Genomic DNA, 24863 nt, shown 5'->3' with positions numbered 1-24863 from the left:
AAAACACATCTGACACAGATATCCTTCAGAAGGGTCTCACAGAAACGGATAACTGGTGCCAGAGCCATGGCCTAAAGTTAAATGCCACAAAATGCATAGTCATACCCTTCGGGAAAAACAAGGTTACCCCTAGCTACCAAATAGGTGGCAATCCACTGAGCACAGAAGAAGTTATCAGGGACCTGGGGACCCAGGTTGATAGTAGTCTGTCTTACGACACCCATGTAGCTAAAGTAGTTAGGAAGACCTTCTACATTGCCCACCTTATCATGAAGGGATTCTCATTTAGATCAAGGGAGGTCATAGTCTCCCTATACTCATCACTCATCAGACCAATGATTGAGTACAATGCCCCATTCGGAATGTATCTGACCCGACACTTGCAGCAGCTGGAGAGGCCACAAAGTTCCTCACCAAAAGGATAAAGGGTCTCAAACATCTGTCCTATGCTGCCCGACTGAAAGAACTCCAGCTCTATTCAGTCGCCACCGCTTGCTCAGAGGTGACCTTTGCCTAACATACAAGGCCATGTCAAACCCAGATTTGATGAATATGCTTCACCTCAAAAATCTAGATCCATCAGAGCCACAAGGCGAGAGACTTAAACCTCGACACGGCTATTAATAGGACATGCTGGAGGGATAGATTCATCACCCAAAGACTCCCTATGCTGTGGAATAAAATCCCGGTATATGTGAGGCAGAGCACCTCGCTGGCCTTGTTCAAGAGAAATCTTGACCAATGGATGGGAGATCGCAGATATACCCCAGGGATTACCTCAGTGTCACTGCTCGACAGAGGCACAGCAAAATAATGGGTATAGTTCCCCATACTAAAGGGGTGGCGTAAGCCACAAAACTATGGGCTAGGCTTGTAAATGCCCTCGGGCAGATAGCCTAGTATGAACCTATGAACCTATGAACCTATGAATGCAATTTCTGTGTTAGGTATAATATTTGGGAATAAAGATGCAAAGAGAATTCAATGGGAAAAAAACAATAGAAGAAATAAACCAAACATATAAATTATCACTCAGAAAAAAGTCTTATTTGATAAATTCAGTTCTATTGGGGAAAATAACATATTTAGCAAATGTATATATGTTGCCAACAACATTTGAAAATGAATTATTGTAGATATTTTTAATTTATATTGGGTTTTAGATTAAACACAGTAAAAAGAGTTTTGTATATAAATACAGAGGAAGGAGTTTAGGTTTAATTAACCCAGTGCTATATGCTGTTTCATTAAATTTATACAAAGTTTTAAAGTAGATAAATGAAAAAGATGAGAGATTAGTAGTAAAATTGTATAAGTATGATCAATTTGGGAGTATGAAAAAAGAGTAAAAGAGAAAAAGAGTGTATAAATAAAGAAATAAACTGTTACCATGAAAACATATTTTTATGGAAAATAAAAATTGATATAGAAAATATAGAAAAGTATGGTATAAGAATGTAATGATAAAACATTACTTGTAAAACCATGGGAAAATCTAACAGATGAAAAATTGGTGCTATAAAAACAAGAAACAAAACTCATAATCAGAACGTAGAATGTCAAGATTTTTTTTTTGTGGAGACTGCCAATAGATCAATTACCAATAAAAGGAAATATGCCATATACAAAGAAAACTGATAGAATATGTTTGCACTGTCAAGAAGAAGAACCCATGAAACATGTGTTTTTGAAATTTAAAAGAGCAAAAAAAATTATGGAGAAAACTATGCAAAAAAGATTTTTTGAAGATATAAAAGAAATGGATAAAATAAACATGAATATGATTACATATGGATAGTATCACAACAGAAGTAAAGAATATGTTAAAATAAGAGCTAAAAGTTATTTTATGTCATGCAGGTCATATGGAATTAAAGAATAAATGAAATTATGCTAATGGTAAATGGATTTTAGCAACAATATTAAGTAAATCAGATGGTGGTTATGGAAAAAGGAGTTGGGGTCTAATAGGAATGAAAATTTAGCATGATTGTAAAGGAAATTATGAATATGTATAAATGTATTTGTATATCTATATATTTGTATATTTCCAAATATTTGTAAATATGTTGCAAATAAGAGTAAATATTTATAAATATGTTTAAATACAAGTTATTTTGTATATAAAGGACTCCTGCTTTTTTCAATAGGTGCCATGGCATCTTTTGCATCCACATGAGCTCCTTCTAAGTCAAGCAGATGGGAACTCAATTCAACATCTCATCTGAAGGACAACACATGCAGGAGTGCAGCACCCCTTAATTTGTACTATGGTGTCATCAACATGGTGTGTCAATAGAACTCACAATCTTCTGCAACAAAGTTGAGTGTGTTACCTGTTTCTCCACTGACACTGTTAATAACAATAAAGACAAAAGTGCCCATTTCAGAGCATTTCACCCATAAAATGCCATCCAAACTGTACTCAACAATTACAGCTACTTTATTAACTGTGTACATGTCACTTCTGGTTGTGATAAAAATGTCCAAAGTAAAGTATTCCAATTTGCTTTACACATATGCACACTAGTCCTGTAAAGACAGACTAATGACTTTTTAACCTTATCAACTCAGCAGTGTCAGTCATTTGTCTCCACAGACATCCCCCAAACCCCACAATTATAGCTAAATTTTTCTTTCTTTTTCAGATTTCTGTGTCAAAACATTAATAACAATAATGGCCAAAGTCACATATTCACACACACACAAAAACACACACACACACACACACACACACACACACACACACACACACACACACACACACACACACACACACACACACACACGTCTTACAAAATCCAGTTAAAAAACATTTAAAAATGATCATCTGATAAGAGCATACAGTACTTTTTATCCACAGAGAGCCCCCACCATCAGTTATAGCCACTTTGTTATTGTTATGAAAAAATACATTATATGTACTTTACTGGTAGCTTTGGATGAACTACATGAAATTGTATAAAAATAACTAGCATCTGACCATAACATCTAACGGGTCTATATTAGAACACCGAGCATTCAAAATATCGAGTGTTCTAATATTGAACCCTAGCAATCAAAAATACAAAACATCGAACATTCAGAACAGAAAATTTTTTCCCAGGGAAAAAAATTGCTGTTGTAAAACACATACACATAACACAAGCACACCAAACAAACAGCAATCCACATACATGCACCTAAACTCTTACACCTAACCCTACACTAAACTATACATACACCACTAACTATCCACTTACCTTAACACAAACCCTAACCCTAAGGTCTGTCACTATCACACAGTCACCTCACCTGTGCCCTAATCCTAACTCACCTAACCCGCCCTAACCCACACGTCCACACAATCGCACACTTACCTGAACTGACCCGTAACTTTCCACCAGAGCTCTGAAAATCCCGAAGCAACAGAAATGGACAATTGAATTCTTTCCCTAGAAAAGAATTTGGTTTCCTGTTTCTTCAATATTTTCAGCGTTCACTGAAAACGGGTCGATATTAGAACACTCAACATTTCAAATGTTCGGTGTTCTAATATAGACCCACATCCAACCATGCATAGCACTGATTTAATAGAAGAGTATTTATGAGAGCATAAGAAATTTTCATCGCCTAATAATATATGCTAAGTCAATATGAACAATCTCTGAAAAATGCAAGTTATCTGAATAATTCTACATTAAAGAGAACTATTCCTAATACACAGGTTTCTGCTGCTGGCAAACCATTTTGCATTTCAATACTTTACAAATGCAGCACCTGCTACCATTGAAGAATAAATTGCCTAGGTTACATTAAAAAAGCTGGTGTGCTGATGGTATTGTAATAACATTTCCTGAACTAGGTCATCTCTGTGATAAGGAATTGCTGGCAAATAGCAGCAGGTTCCTAGTTACTAGGCATGCAGTCCGACAGACTATTTAGAAGCCTAGACCAAACTGTCAATTGATCCAAAGCACTGTATGGTTAACTGACTAAATGTCACACAGTAGATAATTAAAAATGGAATGATTCAAACCACGCTCACTTGCCACAACAAGCAGCTCATTAACAAGTTAACAGCCATACTAGTTTGAACTAAATGCTGAAATCCTTTACAATTCGATCTTATAGAGAAGATTGTACACAATAATAGTCTAACAATGACTACATAATGAATGTTGAAGATCAGACGGTTCTGATCATCAATCCATATAATGCAGACTATATGGCCTGACAAATGTCAACCCCTTTACAGTTGCTGTAAGCTGTAAAGAAGATACTCCAAAATTATATTGTTACAATGCAACATGTTTAGAATACTAAAATGTAACATGTTTAGACTACATGACACAATCCAGGCTTATTAATTAATTCATTCCTTAGTACGAGAGATGTACTGAGATTCAAACTTCAATAGCATATACTGAAGAACTAATTATCATCTGTGTTGAGATGTTCAAAAGTCACATGTGTACTGCATTAAATAACAGCCTGCGAGAGTGACCACTTATAAGACAAAAGTGTCTCTTTCCAGGAGTAGCCCAGAAGTACTGCCTTTTGAAGTGACTTGGCAGAGTCCCACAGAAAACAAATGAAGGCTGAGAGAATCAAACCATGTAATAACAGCTCATAACCTTACTCATCTAAGTGCTAGACAAACTGTTTAAGCCCAAACTGCAAAACTATTTAGTTCTTTGACTAACATTCACAGATTAATCCTCAAAGATTAAATAAAATGTTAAAGGAAGCTTGGCAGCTGGTGTGGAGGATTAAGCTTATTATTGCTTCCCATCATGAAGGTTCAGGGTTTCACTCTGACCTAGTCATTTACATAGATAATGCCCCTAAATGGGGCATTTCACACACACACACACACACACACACACACACACACACACACACACACACATACAGACACACACACACACACACACACACACACACACACATACAAACACAAGCACACGCATGCACACACACACGCACATACACACACACACACACACACACACACACACATACGTGCGCGCGCACATGTACACATGCACACACACACACACACACACACACACACACACACGCACACACACACACACACACACACACACACACACACACACACACACACACACACACCTCTTCATGAAAACACTCATTTTTCAGAACACTTCCTGGAAATTGCACTGCAGAGCTCACCTGTTCATGTTTCTGTTCCTTCCTTGCTGCAGTAAAAATGCCCATGGACATAGCCTCTGTTGCTCATATGTGCATACATATAAATATGTCAAGCACAGGCATTAGTGCCCTTCTAGCCTGCCAATATACCAAACCAGTTGTTCCCATAATAAGCATCCAGGCTGTTCTTAAAAATATCTAAACTATTGCTTGCTTTAATATAATTTGGTAATCTGTTCAATGCAACAGCTGCTCTCTCAGAGAGGCATTTAGTATACTTCCCATTCCTATAGAATCGTCTACATAGGTTGTCTGATGATCCTCCACTACTTTTTGATAACACCAAACATTCCCAGAGGTAGCTCTCTCAAAATAATGTATATACCTGAATAAGATATCCTCTTAAATATCTATATAAAACACTGCAAGTTAATATATTTTAGTCTTTCGTGATAACTTAAATTTTCCCATTCATGGATGCCCTTGGTATATTTCCACTGTACTCTTTACAGTTTACTCATGTTTGTTTTCTTATAAGGTTCCATACTGTTATTCCATACTCAAGTTTGAGTCTGATATAATTACCAAAAAATGACTTCATCATTTCTGATTTCCTAGACTTTATAAATCTTTTTATATAACCTGTAGTTCTATAACTATCAATAACCAATTGGTTGATATGATTAGAAAAACTCAAAGCTGGATCTACCCATATACCCAAGTCCTTATATGAATCTACTGTTTCAATGACTGTGTGCTGTAGTAAATATTACCTTTTAATTTATGTCTCCCAAATCCCATATGCTTACTTTTTGATGTATTTAACAGCATAGTTTTCTCCTCTGCAATCTAATTTGATTTTAGTATCTGAGTTTACCTGGATGTCACTAGGACAACTTATCACCCCATTTATCTAACCAAACTGTTTTGCATAAGATTTTGTAAATGTATTTATAATATGTTGTGTCTGAGAAAAATATATATATTGTACAGACAGTTTATCAATTTGTTTCTATTTACTAATTCCACATCTTACATATCTATAAAATGGTTTCCTATTATGCTCAATATCTTTATATAAATTGTCTTCAAATTGTTTCTTAATCTTGTCTCACACTATCCTTAACTTCTTTGTCCAGCTTGTTCAGTTTTCAAAGTTGTAGTTTGACCTCTCTTCCATTTCTTATATTTTGTGTCTCATCTTAATCAGGTTATCTTATTCTTATGGGAATATATACCCTGATGTTGTAATCCTAGATCCTGATGTTAAACGTTTTTTTGAATTTTTTTGCACTGAGATCATTTGTCTTTCAAAACTGTCTACATTCCATCTTCCACATAATCTGCAATTAATCTTCTGTGCATTGATTTAGATTTCAATTTGGCAGAATTATCTAGCAAAATATTAACATCTATAATCCCATGATCACTGCACATCAATGGTGGTAAAACTTGACATGAATTAATAGTAATTTCTTTAGGAACACAAACAATGTCTTGTATGTTCCATTCTCTTGTAGTTTTTCTATCAATCTGAAGCAACTGTTGTTCCTGAACCTATGTTGTGAATAATTTCCTTACTAATGTTGTTGAATCAATATTATTCCACTATGTTTTGGGTAAATTTAAATCCCCAGCCACCATTATTCTTCCCTCCTGCATTTCAGAAAGGAAACGCATGAATTCCTCTAGGACATCAGCACTTGACTTTGGTGGTTTATAAACTCCAACAATTGTTATATGTTCCAGAGTTGTCTTTACTGTCACAGTTACACAATCTATAATACTGCTGTTATCACTAAACTTGCAATAATCACAGGCCCCATAACTATTCTTAATCCCTATCATAGCTCCTTCACCTGACTTTTTGTTAGAATGTCTGTTACAATAAAAACACTTATAAACTGACAGAAGTGGTTTCCAGTCATTGTTCCTTAACCATTTTTTAATGATTGATGTAATGAATTTGTTCTCCTCTATTCCTAAAAAACAAAGGACTTGAGCATTTTTATAATAGTGTAAGACACTTTACTAGTTTAACTAATTATATAATTAATTTGACTTTTGAGTTAATGGCATTGGTCTTGGACAATAATTATATATATATATATATATATATATATATATATATTATTTTTTTTTTAAGGAGAATATTATAAACAGGCTCAGGAGGATGCCAAGGGGGCATTTTGTGTGCCTGTATATGCAAATCTGGTTTTACTGGACTAGGAGATTACTAAGGTTTTTAACTGAATATTTTTTAATGTTCAGTTGTATGTGAGATTTTTAGACAATATTTTTATTTTATGGAGTGGGCCGGAGCATGATATATTTAAATTTGTTGAATTTCTTAATAATTCCTTAAGCTTTTTAAGATTTACTGTTAGTTATGATTTTAATCAAATTACTTATTTGGACAATTTAATTATGCATAGTGAACAAGGGTTTAAATCTTTGATTTACAGGAAGCCTACCTTTAGTAACTCCCATTTCGATTTTTCGAGTAGTCATCCTATGAGTCAAAAAAGAGGTTTGGTGAAGGGTCAATGTATCCGGGTCACTAGGATGACTTCTGATGTATTTGATCTTAAAAGGGAGTTAGACAAAGTAGGATATATGCTTTTGGTTAGGGGGTATCCTCCACATTTTGTTAATCCCATTAGGGACTATGTTGAGTCTCAATGGGGAATAAAGTATAAACCACTTTTGGGTGAGGGTATTGAGAAAAGGGCCCACATCGTGCATGAAAGTAAATTAAAAGAGCCCCAGTAGTACAATATAGCCTCCAAGCAGAAGAAATTAAGGAAATTGTTAGAGTAAACTGGAATATTTTAAAAACTTACCCCATATTTAAAATTTATTGGGTGTTGAGCCAGTCTGTGTACATAAAACTGGTAGGAATTTGAAGAACTGGTTTGAACAGGGATCCTTTTATAATAAACAGGCAGGGAAGAGTTTTAATGGGACAAAAAATGTGGGTCTTGTTCCCAATGTCCCTGTATTTTTGAAGGAGGACCCCAGGTATTGGAGGACATTACCCATTCTGAAGTTGTTTGTTAAGGGCAACTGTTTAAGTAACTGTGTGGAATATCTTGCCAAGCATTTGGTTTTCCTGAATTTTAATGAGGGTAAAATGGAATGGCAGCTCTGTAAGAACATTTATGAGCATTATTATTACATAGCAAAGAGTAATGAAAATAATGCTCTATACAAGCATATAAAAACTTTTTATAAAAAGTTTTTGTTTGGCTTCCTGGCTAGGGTTATGATAGACTCTGGGGTGAGATTTTAAATAGCTTTTAGAATCTAAAGAAGCAAACTGGCAAATGATGTTAAATGCCACCCAGTTCCCAGGTATTAATGAAAATATTTCTATTTATTTGATTTTAAAATTAAAGTCTAACAAGTTCTAAAGTAATGTTTTTTTAAAGATTTTTAGGCTTTGATTATTCAGTTTTTTAACCTTGACCTGGTCCCTGTGAGTCTTGGCCTTTAGTAGTTGCCTGGTTACAAATATTAATTAATTGTTTAATTGTTTTATTGGGAAGATATAAAAGAAGGGGACTGAGAACTTTTTAAAGTAGATTCTGAAGAAGTCCTGATGTATTTAGATGAAAGTGTTTAATCTGTTGGTCCATTTTTTATTTTATTCAGTAAATTGAGCTTTTAAATTTATTGGCCAGTGGCATTGTTTTTTTGTTTTCTAGTTTTGGTTCAATGCTGGTTACATTCTGGTTCCTTAGTATTAGTTTGCATTTTGGCCAAAAAATGGATTCACTCAATGAAATATCTTCTGTCTTTTCCCCTATCTGTCGTGATGAAATCTAACTGGTGCATTCAGAGTTAAGTATTGTGAAGGAAGAGCTAACTCAGCTTATTGAACTGCTTAGCCAATCCCAATGATGTGTAAAGAAGGTTTAAGAGTTTCACCCCCATGATGTCAGCTCTAAATGGAGGACAACAAGGACGTCCTTCATTTCAAGAAGAAGGAGCTGTTGGTGGAATTATTTTGGATTACAGTACTGAAATGGATGACAGTCATTTGGTTTGCAGTACACAGGAAAAGGAAATGACAGAAAGATTCAATTTCTTAAAGGTACTGTTCCTAAAAGATCTTATACTAATGTTTCTATGCTGATGGATTTTTGGTCTAATAATGTGGTTAATGATGGCTATGTGTGTGCTGGTAATGGAAGGGGAAACAAGCAGATTGGCAATGTTTTATCTAATGAACAGCAAGAGTTTGATTAAAAATAACATGGGGCAGTGTTTGCAGAGAATCTTGGACAAGAATTTTGATTTTAATGATAGTATTAATCAGGCAAGCTCTGAATTAAATCTGTAACGGAATGTTGGACATTCATTAAAGGACTTAATTATAAAAATGGAAAAAAAAATTCAAGGTTAAATTGTTACAGATTGATAATAATTATTTAAGGACATATATGCAAATGAAAATAGTCCCACAAGGGCGAAGAGTTTATAAATTCCCTTTTGTGTTGATTTACAATCATGCCATGTATGATGAATTTGTTGAGATGTTTAATAGACATGGCTTGGAATTAATGGAGAAGATTGTTAAATTTAACAAAATGAACATTGTATCCCTGCTTAATGAATTGGACAAATTGAATATGGAGATTAAAAATGATTTAATTTTTGATCAATGGAAGGGGTACTACTCTAAGTCCCTAGCAAATGCTGAGAAGAAATGCAATAATATATTTAAGGAAAAAAAATTAGAAAAGGACAAGATACAGTATGCTAGAAATGAGGCCTACCCCATTAAAAATAATAAAAGTAGGTTGGTTACTTATGGAAATACACCCAATGTTTATAAGGATTCAGATGGAACTGACCAAGGTGTTAGTGAGAACAAGGAGGCATGGTCAAATAATTCTACAGAGAATAAAACATAGGGTTTTACCAAGCTCAGCTGGGGGGGTATTTATTAATGAACTGAAAAAATTGGGAACCCCAACAACAAAATCAATTGAATTAGAAAGAAGGGGGAGAGGTAAGAATTATTAGACAGTAACAAAATTGTTTTGACACAAAATGGTTTTAATATTTTTAACTACACAAGTTGAAATATTACTGATGAATATTTTTCTTTATTTCAAAAAGGATTGAAGTTTGTACCTTGTATGAATTTTGATGTGGTAGATACCCTAATGGAGGTGAAATATTTTGCTAGGAAATGTAATTTAGCAGTGTTTTTGAGCAAAAGGCAAATGGTTTTAACGATGTGGGTGCGTAGTGACATTAAAAAGAAAAGTGCATTTAATCCACAACTTCATCCAATTTTAAACGCATTTAAAAGGGTAGTTCCTGAAGACATTTGTAAATTATGAATTTCTAAGAAAAGCAACACATGGGCCCATTATTCTAACCATAGTATAAAAGAGAGATAGTTATTTGAGAATTTAAAGAATGATAAAACAATTAGGATTATGAAACCAGACAAGGGTGGAAGCATTGTACTTTTTGACCCTTTGATTATTCAAATATTATGAGTTTGATGTTAAATGATTCTAATACTTATTTAGTGGTGTTTAAAAATGAAGTTGTAATAGCTTATAGAAGAATTGATTCATTTTTGGAAGAATTTTTAATTGATCCAAAAATTATGTATGAAACTAACAAGGTTTTGAAGGTAGATATGCCCATTATGCCCACTATTTATGGCATCCCCAAGGTTCATAAAAATGTTTTAAATCTGCCTTTTAGACCAATAGTAGCAGAGAGGGATCCAAGACTCACTCCCTTGGGCTTTGTATTAATCACTGATTGAAAACAGTGTACCAGGTAGTCCCTCATTTGGTTAAGGACTCCTGGGATTTTTTTAGGAAGGCTTAAATACGAATTGTGGAGGAGAGATTTGATTTTTTTTAATGATTGATGTAATGGATTTGTTCTCCTCTGGACCTAAAAAAGAAGGGCTTGAGCATTTTTATAATAGTGTAAGACACTTGACTAGTTTAACAAATAGTTTAACTAATAATAGAATTAACTTTATTTAGGAATTAATGGCATTGGGCTTGGACAATAATTATATATTTTTTTAAGGAGAATATTTTAAACAGACTCAGGGTTGCCATGGGTGCCCATATATGCAAATCTGGTTTTATTGGACTAGGAGATTACTAAGGTTTTTAACTGAATATTTTTGTAATGTTCAGTTGTATGTGTGAGATTTTTAGACAATATTTTTATTTTATGGAGTGGGCCAGAGCAAGATATATTTAAATTTGTTGAATTTCTTAATAATTCCTTAAGCTTTTTAAGATTTACTTTTAGTTATGATTTTAATCAAATTAGTTATTTGGACACTTTAATTATGCATAGTAACCAAGGGTTTAAATCTTTGATTTACATGAAGCCTACCTTTAGTAACTCCCATTTAGATTTTTCGAGTAGTCATCCTATGAGTCAAAAAAGAAGTTTGGTGAAGGGTCAATGTATCTGGGTCACTAGGATGAATTCTGATGTATTTGATCTTAAAAGGGAGTTAGACAAAGTAGTGGATATGTTTTTGGTTAGGGGGTATCCTCCACATTTTGCTAATCCCATTAGGGACTATGTTGAGTCTCAATAGGGAATAAAGTATAAACCACTTTTGGGTGTAAGTATTGAGAGAATGGCCCCCATGGTGCATGGAAGTAAAATTGAAAGGGCCCTGGTAGTAAAATATAGCCACCAAACAGAATAAATTAAGGCAATTGCTAGAGGGAACTGGAATATTTTAAGGCCTTACCCCATATTTACAATTTATTGGGTGCTGAGCCAGTCTTTGTGCATAAAACTGGCAGGAATTTGTAGAACTGCTTTGAACATGATTCCCTTTATAATAAACAGGCTGGGAATTGTTTCAATGGGACAAAAAATGTGGGTCTTGTTCCCAATGTCCCTATATTTTTGAAGTAGGACCCCTGGAATTGGAGAACATTGCTCATTCTGAAATTAAGTATGTTAAATGTAACATTTTAAGTAAATGGGTGGTATATCTTGCCTAGTGTACAGGATGCTCAGCTTTTTATGTGGGTAAAACGGCGCAGCAACTCAGTAAGAGAATTTATGAGCATTATTATAACATAGCAAAGTGTAATGAAAATAATACTCTGTACAAGCATATAAAAACTTGTTCTTAAAAAGTGTTTGTTTGGCATCCTGGATAGGGTTATGATAGACCCTAGGGAGGGAGATTATAAATTGCTTTTAGAATCTAAAGAAGCAAAGTGGTAAATGAGGTAAAATGCCACCCAGTTCCTAGGTACTAATGAAAATATTTCTATTTATTTGATTTTAAAATTAAAGTCTAATAAGTTTTAAAGTAATTTAAAAAAAAAAACGATTTTTAGGCTTTGCTTATTCAGTTGTTTAACCTTGACCTAGTTCATATGAGTCTTAGTTTTTAATGGTTTCCTGGTTACAAATGTTAATTACTTATATTGGGAAGATATAAAAGAAGGGGACTGAGAACTTTTTAATTCAGATTCTGAAGAAGTCCTAATGTATTTGTATGAAAGTGCTTAATCTGTTGGTCTGTTTTTTTATTTTATTCAATAAACTGAGCTTTTAAATTTATTGGCTTGTGGAGTTAGTTTTTTGTTTTCTTTTTTTTGTCTGTTTGTTTTCTTTAACCATGTTTCACAAACAATAACAGCATCAATCTTGTGGGAATGCAGCAAATTTTCCAATAAAAAAAAACTGTATTCTTAATGCTCCTAGCATTAAAAATCATCAGAGATGCATCATATAGTGTTATCTATTAGCTGTTAAATTTTCGAACTGGCAAAAATCCTACTTTTTGTTTGCCAAATATCATAAAATATCTACTGCAAAAATTCTCTTCCCTTAATAAATGCATACCATCCTGTCTGAACACATATGTGCCCAATGTTAGGCTCAAATGCTCTAAACATTTCCATGTTTTAAAATAGGATATTTTTTTCCTGTAGGTATTAACCCAAAAAATCTTTTCATTCACAATGACCTGACTCTCTATTCCATATGTGATTTGTGAAAAAATATGTCCTAACACCTGTACAAGCTATGGCATCTAAGAGGGATATAAGTTCCTAACAGTTAAAGAGTCCTTGCAGATGAACTCATTTGTACCAACACCAATAAACAATACTCCATGCTTCCTTACATTAAGGCTTTCCAAAGACTTTTTCACATCCTGTATATTTGCTTCTAGCAACCATAACACTATTTAATGTTCATTATCTTTTCTACAATTGTAAATATCAGTTCCTTTAATAATTTAATATCCAATTACAAGAATATCTTTTCTGATTGAATCTGAAAATCTTCAACTTCTAATTCAATAATATCTGCTCTATCAGTTGTTACAAAGAAATGATCTTCATCACCATTAATCTTACTGTTTTCATTTTGTATTACATTTCCAAGCAAACAATTCTCATCCAGCTGGCTTTCTACATCCACAGCCTGAGCCATGTTGTCAGTGTTTGTCTTTTTCATCTTTTTTTCTTATGTTCTTCAATCCTTCCATGTTAAGTTTTGATTTTTTTTCCTTATTTTCTGGGCACAGCAAATAGATGCTTACAGCCTGATTGCAGTCTAAACCCAGGTGCATTTCTTTCTTTCTTTCTTTCTTTCTTTTTTTAATGTCATGAAATACCCCTACACAAGGAATAGGAAATTACATTAAGCATATTACCTTAAGTGTCCACCAGAAAACATTGCTATCTTGTAGCTAAACATATTATTACGGGAGTGCTACAGAATCTTGAAAGCCCAAAATCCTGAAGACAAAATCCTGAGACCAAAATCCTGAAAGTTCAAAATATTGAAAACTCAAAATCCTGAAAACACACAAGATACCAACACTTACTATAGTCCAGCACAAGCACATACAGAAACAAATAAAACACAAACTATATTAATGTTCTCCAAGTATAAGCAAGGGGGCAGGCCACACTGCAGCCCCCATGTGGGAGGCTGTGCCCCCCACACTGCCTGCTACTTAAATATATCAACTCCAAGATGGCACTTACTGTAGTGAAGTGCAATCTTGGAGTTGATATATTTAAGTAGCAAGGGATGTGGGGGGTACAGGGGGGCTTTCCCCCCTGCATATAGTTGAAGGGTAATATGTTTCTGTATGTACTTGTGCTGGAATATAGTAAGTGTTGGTACCCTGTGTGTTTTTAGTATTTTGAGTTTTCAGTATTTTGAACTTTCAGGATTTTGGTCTTCAGGATTTTGGGCTTTCATGATTCTGTAGCACTCCCATTATTACACATAACTATATTATACACACACATAGTAGTTGTTGCTATATATATATGTCTAACACTCCTACCCAATAACTACTACTTAGGTCAACCCCATTTGTGATCTAAAATCTACAAAATTATTTACTGTGAGTGGCTTTCTCATAGAATCAGCAATCATTTTACTAGTTTCACAATATGAAAGCGCATCACTTTTTGTTCAACCAAGTCATGAATGTAATGGTGTCTGACATCAACATGGCTGGTTCTTACATTGATCTTCTCACTGTTTGCAAGCTTAATGTATTCCTAATTGTCTTCATATATGACCGCAGGCTGGGACACTGGTTCTCCAAGGACTTCAAGTAACTGCTGCTACCAAATGGCTTATTGACTGGCATAGGCAGCAGAAATATATTCTGCCTGTGTAGAATATGCCACTGAGATCTGTTTCTTGCTGGACCAGGATAGAAGACTGTTTCTTAATTTGAACAAGTAAGCACTTACCTCTCAACCTGGAAACATCAAAAATCTGGACAAGGCCCATGAAAAATAGGTACAAATCTGTACTTGATTAACATCTAATTTGCATACATAATTAGATAACCCCACCCACTCTAATGGAATTGTGGGGTACCAACTTTCAAATGCAAACTGAAGAACAGACAATCAAAATATGGCACCAGAGTCCCCCTGCAGCCATTCCAATGTGCCATTACCTGGCTATTCCACCCCATTTACCATAAACACTAATGTGTGCATACTGCTTTACTTCTACAATGATTATTTAGATTTTTTACATTTCACAGCACAAAACTGCACAAACACTAATAGATATCTGCTAAACAAAGCAATGCTGTCTCACAATAAAAATAGACTTGGCTGGCATTAAAACTTCTCTGCCCTTGAAACTCACACTCATTCACTTCTCACCATAGCTCTCAACCTCTTAGCACAAAAAAAAATGGACAAACAAAGCCAATAATGGGGGAATACAAATTCAGTTCTCACTTGTCACCATAGCTCTGAACTCTTAGCACAAAAAATATATACATATAATATACATATGTGAATTGCTTTTCTGCTAGCTTTATCAGACATTTTTGAGAAATTAAATAAGCTGAGAGATAATTTCAGAGGAAACTTATTGCAAAAAACAGCTCAACATGATTTGTAAAGACTATGCAATAATGAGATTGTATTACTATTTTAGCTGAATTAATATACAAAGGCCTATGACCCACATGAAACTAGTACAGCTCTTTTTACACCAGTACTCATTTTTATAGATTTGAACAAAGCTTCAGATGCGTTAAAGACATAATTATTCTAAACACTCTGAATGACTTGGGGTGTGAGCCTAGATATCAGCTTCCTGTCTTATATCTAAGAAAGTCTATTACTATGACAGAAAAAAATGCACTTGCCAGAAGTTTCTCTTTTGTTTATATTTTTATTAGCTCAAACACTATTATGGGAGAAAATTTGGGATCACATATTTATGAAATATATGTTCCTATATACACTCACATTTATACTATGTTGTCATTTCTGTGTCTGCAGCAGTGCCAGCTCCACAACAATAAACATTTGGAGATATGTAGTGAATTTTGGAACAGTTCTTATCTGCCACAACCATTCCTTCAGTAGCTCTAGTATCAGCACCATCCTTGAACACCACACCAGCAATGGTAGCCCCAGTCTTTCTTGCCTCAGGAAGCTTACACCCCCTTTCTTCAAGTTTAGCTTCAAGAAGTGCATTTCTTCTACAATTCTCAAAACCATATAACCGGTGCTAGGGAACTGGCAAACTGACAAGCATGCCATCTTTCTACCTTGTTTTAAGTCGCCCTCAAAACTGCATAATCACACTAGGAAACCTCCTACCCATATACTATATTTTTACACACACACACTCACACACACACACACACACACACACACACACACACACACACACACACACACACACACACACACACACACAAACAAACCCTTTGTTCCTTACCCAGTGTCTGCAAAAGTAAAGTCCAAAATCAGCAGAGAGTCCCCGTCTTCCTGCAGCAAAAATAAGCCAGCCCATTCGGCAGAAACAGCTGTTTGAAAAGTCCAGATCGGCAGCAGAGTCCCCGTTCTGCATCCTGCAGCACAAATAAGTCAGTATAACTCAGCCCATTCAGCAAATAAAGCACAGCACAAATAAGTCAGCCCATTCGACAGAAAAAGCAACACCAAAGAAATAAAGCACAGAAACTGCTGTTTAATTCCCAATGCCGGCAGCAAAGAAATAAAGCAAAACTGCGGTTTACTTCCCGCCTGCTCAGCCAGCCGGAAATAATGACGTGAGCTCCTTAAGCTCAATTCCAACTGGCTGGTAGCCCTGACAGAGCTGACATCATTGCGCACGTGATAACATCAGCTCCTACAGCACAAAAATTCAAAAGCAAAGCATAAAAATCGGAAATGAAGGGGTGCCACTCGGGAATCGTGGCACCCTTTCATTTGGACCCCAAAACTCGGTAAAAACTGAGTAATTCAGTATAGTTGGGAGGTATGCTTGTAGATTTGCATGTGCTGAGGTCACCTACTGAATGAGTCCACATAACCTATGAAGTTTAAGTCACCAATTGCTGACAACTTTAAACTCAAGCCTTTTGTGTCTTTCAGATACCTCATAATTTTTTTATTAAATTCCAGTCTCTTTGACATGAATTACTTATACACCTGCAGAGAAGCTACATGGCTGCTGCAATCCCTGGATGTGTAGTGGTTCCAATGTACAAAAGAGCCCCCACTGCTTATCTGTACTGTTCATTAGATGGTAGAAGATCTTCTTCTCCTTCCAGCTTTGGATAAGCTATATCAGTGGGTGTGCTCACTCCTTTAGCCTCTGCAATATTGAATGTTTGAAGAATTGAATCAATAGTCGCACTCTGGTTCAACAGGACACTGCCATCCTCCTCACACCGTATGCTAGTTCCTAGGTAGTATATCATGTCTCTGAGATCTTTACTCACAAAGTGCTGATTGAGTACTATTATTAATGTTGCAATTTTGTCATTCCTTTTCTAAACAATAATCAATTCATCCCACATAGACTAACATATACATCCATTTAGCATCTATACATTTAGAGTATATGCACTGATCAGCTTTGCTTCGCATGAATCCTTCATCTAGCAGAACTTTATTTACTCTTGAGTTCTGCGCTCGAGCTGCTTGTTTAAGACCATACAGAGAATTTTGCAGTTGACAGACAAGATGTTCCTCTCCTCTTTTCACATGTCCTTCTGGCTGTGATGTGTATATATCCTTGTCTATATCTCCATTAAGAAAAGCTTTCTTGATATTGTGATGTTTCATAATCATTTTCTGTAAAGTCACTCCCATGGATTTACTAATCTTCCATGCAGGGCTAATTTAGTCCTGCACGGAAGTGGCAGTTTAAGAAGAGGACGGCAGCGCGCCATGCATATTAATGAAGGTGCACTGCCTGAGCTCCAAATCCTACATGGAGCATGGATGAGTGCAGGGGGCGTGTCTGAGAACAGAGCTCTCAGAATAAACATGCCCCTGCAAAGTAGAACAGAAAAAAGTGTAAATAAATGATCAAGACCGCTCATAGGTGTCCGCATATCCCCACCAACAGTCCCGATGTGTTCAACAGCAACAGTACATTTAAATAAAATGAAGAGACCCTTTTATTTATTTTTTTTAAAACCCCAAGTACAGCTAACCATAGGTGCACGGGTGTGCCCATTGCTTAGCTATGGTTAAAGTAGCTGAAAAGGCTGAAGTGGATAACAAGGAATATATATGCAAATGAAGCAGCACATCAGTAGTGTAGTGGTTAGAGCAGGCATTCCTGGTTCAAGTCCCACTGCAGCACATATAATTTTCCATGTGAAATCTGTATATGAACATATTTTTACATCTTTTTGCTGTATAACCTACATAATAACATTTAAATGTGAACTGGAGAACTGCATTAAATGCACATGTGAAGTGTCAGTGTCATAATGAATAAGGCACTAGTAAGCAGGTTTAAGCACAAATAAGCAGTAGTAAGCATGTTTAAGTGCATTTGCGCAGGGTAAGCATTGCCTACACAGATTAAGCAAAGTAGAAGCTGAGTGTAAGAAACTGTAACCACAGGTTAGCAGTGCTTACCGCTGTGCAAACCCACTTACAACTGCTTTAAAGTGCCTTAATCACTCTGTATCCAATGGCCCATGTTCTGCCCAGCAACAAAATAAACTGCCTCTACAAGGCTCAAACTCAAGACCCTGTACACTATAGTCACAGTAGTTAACCACTAAGCCATCATAGCAATAGATATGAATGAGGTATCAGCAAACTAATCCTCACCAAAGGAAAATCAAACCAAGCATGTAAACTGAATCTATATACAGTGTGAAGTGGTATAACCTGCTACATAACATAAATATGTGAACTGGAGTATTACAGTAAGCATAGATTTGAGGTGTTATTGTAATAAAGTGTAGAAGTCCCCAGGTCCCTGTACAGTGTATGTACACATGAATCATGGATACCAGACACATATATAACCTGTAATGAAGAATAAATCATTGCAAAATGGCAAATATAGTGCTAATTAACTATTAAGCAATACTAAACGCAGCACAGCTCAAGTTAGTAAGTGTAAGCAATGTGTAGGGGAGCCAATTCAATCTGCCTAGTGGAATACCTCTTTAAGCAGTGCCAACCTTATGTAAACAGGTGGGCCCATAGCTTAGCCTTTTCAAAACTAGCCAATCATGGGAAAGTGTGGGAAAATAGCCCACAGGCAGGAATACATCCCATAACTGGTTGTAGCTTCCTACAGCAGGCAGAATGGCTGGTGTGGGTGAAGGCACTCAATTTAGAGTGCAGCGCTGGGGCATCCAGGAGTCAAAAATCATGATATGGCTCCTGGTAAAATACCATGATCAGAGACTACTGCAGGGCCAATACCAGGACTCGCAGTATAAAATGGAGGCCTGGAGCAGTCTCGTCCATGACCTCACCAGTGCCACAGATATCCCCCGGACTGGTAAGCAGGTCAGGCACCACCATGCTGACCTGAAGAGGTGGGGGGGTGTACTGGAACAGTGGATCCAGGAGCCTTGGCAGATGCCCAATGCCCCAGTACTGAGTAAGTACTCATTCTACTAAGTAGTAAATAATTGCCTAGCTTGTGTATACTATGGATAGGTATGGCCAAATATCACTGCATTTCTCTGACAGCTGCAGATGAGCGGGCTGTGAACCAGCAAGCCCATGATGTTAGGCTGCAAAAGCTGCATTGCGAGGCAGGTCAGTAATCAGTGTGCATGTACTGTCATAACAAATAAATATAAGAGCCTTAGAAGGTGTTGTACCAGTAGAAATAAATGTGTAATAGCCTGTGAATAAAGGTATAACCCCTGGAGTGCTTCTGTTTACTCTTCTCTCATATGTTGGTGATCTATTCCATACTATAAATAGTACTGTTGTATCTCAAGCATTGTCACCCACACCATGGTATGCAGATAAAATGGGTATGATGTCCTGCATAACAATGTTGGAAGTGCCAAGAGGTCAGTCATATCGTACAAGTTAGGGAGACTTAGAAAACAGTCGAAAGCCTAATATCAGTTCCCTGATAGTGCAGTGTACTGTGATGTTAGCTATACTATTCTGTCACACACAACAGGGGTTTGAATCCTGGGAGTGCTACTAAGTTGTATGCATAATCATACCCCACAACTGTACAGATTTTTATACAATGTTCAGATAGAAAGCTGTATGCATAATTACACCCAACAACAGTACAGAATTTGCTAGAATGTTCAAATTGTAAGTTGTATGCATATTCATACCCCACAACTGTTCCAATCTGTCCAGCATGTCCAGATAAATGGCCCATATCACCAGCTTGGTACCCTGTTCCCTTGAAAATCCAGTGTGATGATCCAAGAAATGTAGGCAGCTGTCAATGACATATAACTGATAGTCAAACATGTACATAGTCAGAGAATGTATATGGAAACCAACCTGTAATTCTAGCATCTCACCCAAAATGTATGACAGCAATTCTCAACATATGTTGCATTAACACCTGCAGCCTGTCACACCTGTATGTAAGACACAGGTCACGTATATAATAATTTATAAATATACCAGTGTACAATATAAGGCCATTGTGCAGTGTAATAATACATGTAAGGGAAAGACCACAACAGTGACTAAGAATGTTGTGAAAACTACAAGGATATATTAGTTGTTAATTGAACTTTCTCTCTCACCCCTACCATATGTACATAATAACCCAATGACACTCATCAAATGGTATGTGTACACCCCAAACTTTCATTAGGACATATGTCCTAATAGTTTATAAATATTCACATTTATTTCTATGCATGTGCCATGTTAAAATACACCCATATTGGTGGCCTGTTGCCATCAATGAAACCTGCATGCTCCTGTAATGGCCACTGTTGTTCCATATATGCATGTGTTCTGCTTGCTCTGCAACTGTGTTAAATCTGGTGTGTTGGGTTAAAGGGAATACCTCTGCATGCTGTTATAACTAATCCTGAATGCTATCGACTGTTACTAACCCATATCTGGCATAACCCTGTGACAACACAGCTCGTATGAGAAGGCCGGTCCCAGCAGACCCACCTGTCCCACCTCAGCTGGCCATGGCACCGGGCACCAGCACATCTGGGGCCCAGCCTGGGACTTCCTCCTCCGTGGGCTCTGCTCCACCTTTGGGTGGAACCGCTGCAGGGGATGGGGCTTGCCTCCCCCTTGGAGCGGGCGCGGAGGGGAACCTGTCATCTGTCAACAGGTCTGGGCCGTGGTGCATAGGGAGCTCGATCTGGAGTATCGAGAGCGGCTACGCCAGCTTTAGGGCTGAGTGGTGCTATTAGAGGGTGAGCCTGCCCCTCCTACATAGCCCCCAGCACAGCCACCTTCTGGGCTGTGAAGATGCAGTGGTGACTACCTATGGGTGGGGACCTCAGTCCCATTGTTTCCAGTTGGGAGATCATGGGCTTGCGACTTCCAAACACTCCTCCCCATCCAAGGTGTTACCCGCCACATGTGTCATATACTGGCCCTGTATGCATCTTGTGTGTCTTGTCTGTTAACCTACCCAACCTACCTCCCCAAATATACCTACTACCCCTCCCAAACATCCCACTCTCACCTAAAAAAAAAGGGCAATCTGTTCCCATAAAAAAATCTCGCCCCATACATAGCTGTCCATTTTGCACGTGTCCAATGGACACGTAATTTGGTCTAATTGGCATCATAATGAATATATGTTGTCCTCACCCCTCTCCCAGGGGTTTGAGGATCCAAATGCAACTGCAAATATAGTGTATATGCACAGCTGTTGCTGTAGAAGAAATGGGCAGATATGGACCTTTCCTATACCCTTCCTGCACATGCCTAGCTATTTCCCCTACTGTCTTTCCTTCTTTGTGCCCCGTTTTTCACCACTTTCCTATCAACCCCTTTTTTTTCTTTTAAAGGAATTAGCATGGGGTTAAGTGGCAGTAAGCACTGTTAAGCAGCGGTAAGTGGGTTTGTGCGTGTTTGTGTGTGGGGGGTAAGCTATGCCTACACAGGTTGAGAAATTCAAAGCTAACTGACTAAGAAAACATAAGCGGAGGTTGGCAGTGCTTACCATCGTGCAAACTCACGCAAACCCACTTACAACTGTTTAAAAGTGCCTTAATCACTCTGTAGCCAATGTCCCTTGTTCCGCCCAGCAACAAAATAAATAGCCTCTCCAAGGCTCAAAACCAAGACCCTGCACTCCATACACAAAGAGATTTACTACTAAACCATGGCAGATATACATAACCTGAAGTTTTCAAAAACATATCATCCAACACAATCAGTCAACAGTACAGGAAATGTATTAATAGCATACCACACAACCTGTTAATGCAAGAAGTCAGGACAAAGTATGCCATACTGTGGGTACAAATAGGGATATATGTCAACTAATGCTCTAATACACTTAAAATGTTGCTAGTTACACAGTTAAATGTATTAGAACATATATGTAGAAGGAGATGAAGTCTGAAACACAAAAGTGTTGGCACTAGTTACTGACTTCAATGCTGTGATCATCCTTGACAATTGCCAAGTGAATGAGGAACAGGCCAAAATATGAGCTGAACATGCATGGACATATAGACAAATATATATCTGTAAATGTAGACAGATAGCTATATGTAGATATATATATATATATATGGGTCTACCTGAGTTAGTCGAAACGCCAGAAGGCCGACAAGCGAATTGCGAGGCCCAGAAGATCGACAGTTCAGAAGATCGACGCGACGGATGAAAACACCGACGCTGAGGATGCCGACATGGGAAAAGGCTGTGTAAGTATGCGGTAGTGACGGACGTTTGGGTGCGAGTAAGGTAAGTGTGGATATTGACGGTGTGTGGGGATAGGGGTGGGTTAAGTGAGTTAGGGTTAGGGAGCGGGTCAGGTAAGTGTGCGGTAGTGATTGTGTTTGGGTTAGGGGTGGGTTAAGTGAGTTAGGGTTAGGAGCGGTCAGGTAAGTGCGGTAGTGATTGTGTTTGGGTTAGGGGCGGGTTAAGTGAGTTAGGTTAGGGAGCGGTCAGGTATGTGTGCGGTAGTGATTGTGTTTGGGTTAGGGGTGGGTTAAGTGAGTTAGGGTTAGGGAGCCGGTCAGGTAAGCGTCTTGGTAGTGATTGTGTTTGGGTTAGGCGGGTTAAGTGAGTTAGGGTTAGGAGCGGGTCAGGTAAGTGTCGATAGTGATTGTGTTTGGGTTAGGGGCGGGTTAAGTGAGTTAGGGTTAGGGCGCGGGTTAGCTGAGTATGCGATAATGACGGACCTTAGGGTTAGGGTTTGGGTTAGGGTTGTAGATAGTTGTGTATGTGAGGTTTAGTGTGGGTTTGTAGGGATTTTGGTGTGCTTGTGTTGTGTGTGTGGTTTTTGGACAGGGAATGTGTTTTGTTTGTTGATTGTTGTGATTGTGGTGTGTACAGTGTATGAGGTTTCGTGTTTGTGTACCGTCGGTTATTTCGTTGTCGGGCATGTGGGGTTTCATGTTTTTGCACTGTCGGTTATGTGGTTTCGGTGATTGCATTGTCGGTCTTCTGGCGTGTCAATTATGTCAGGTAGAACCATATATATATATATATATATATATATATATATATATATTAATGTATGACTCACAAATAATCATATAACATCAATTGTATATAGATACATACATATATTCATATGTATGTGTATATATATATATATATATATATATATATATATATATGTATATATATATATATATATATATATATATATATATATATATATATAGATATATATATATATATATATATATATATATATATATATATATAGATATAGATATATATATATATATATATATATATAGCCATATGAGATATATATAGGTACATATACATATACACACACAAAAGGTATCAGTAGCCATACATATGTAGTAGTGTAGAAATACTGGGTGCAAAGTATATCCCCCAGCCACAAGCCCTTTAACTGCCACCTGTAAAATGTGTAGTGTGGCAACCATTCCCACAAATGAGAATACTGACATTAAACATATACCCACCCACAATTAAAAGGACATGACACGACACACAGGTATGCATACACAGATAACCTTTATTTGTGTACTATACAATAATGTATGCCAGTACTTACACCACATAAGGTTTGAAATATGTAATTAGTGATGAATGTAAGGCCTACACAAAACAGTAGATGCAAGCAATGTGTACATATACCATACTATGCTGTCCAGGCCAAGGCCTTTAATTAGTACAGGAGTAGAAACAGGATTTGCCTTCAGGATACGTAACAATCAACAATTAAAGATGTAGTTCAGCAGCCTCCAAGTATACTCTGTAGTCAAGCCCTAGGGGAAAAAGTAGTACTTGTGTTAATGTCACAGTATCTTGTACATAACATTGCTTAAACTAACATCTCACTATCACACTGAATGACCCTCATCTTAACAGTTATATCCCTGAAAAGGTGTCATAGCCTAGGTTAATGGCATTGAACCCCCCCCCCCCATAAAAGGCTGTACAAGGGCAAGGAGCACTGTGTGCCACACACTTACCTCTGGAATGTACAAGGGCACATATATGTTCTCCAGCTTTTGCCACCATATATATGGACTTGGCCCAATAGTTGGTGTGGGAGTCCATGACATGACTGGGATGATAGCAGTAATGGTAGTGGTAAATAATGATAGGCCATTACCTAACAACCCTTCCTGTATCACAGCAGGACAAAGACTGGCATATATGTGGAGGACAGAGGCAGGAAAATAGGAACATATTTGCATTATTGCTGTTACACACCCTGGAAATTGCTGGTGTTACAGGATTCATTGCAGCATACTCTTATGCAGGAATATGACACTGAAATAC

This window comes from Protopterus annectens, chromosome 6.part0, assembly GCF_019279795.1.
Source record: "Protopterus annectens isolate FY-2018-M chromosome 6.part0, PAN1.0, whole genome shotgun sequence".
NCBI lineage: Eukaryota > Metazoa > Chordata > Ceratodontiformes > Protopteridae > Protopterus > Protopterus annectens.
This window is presented reverse-complemented; position numbering follows the sequence as displayed.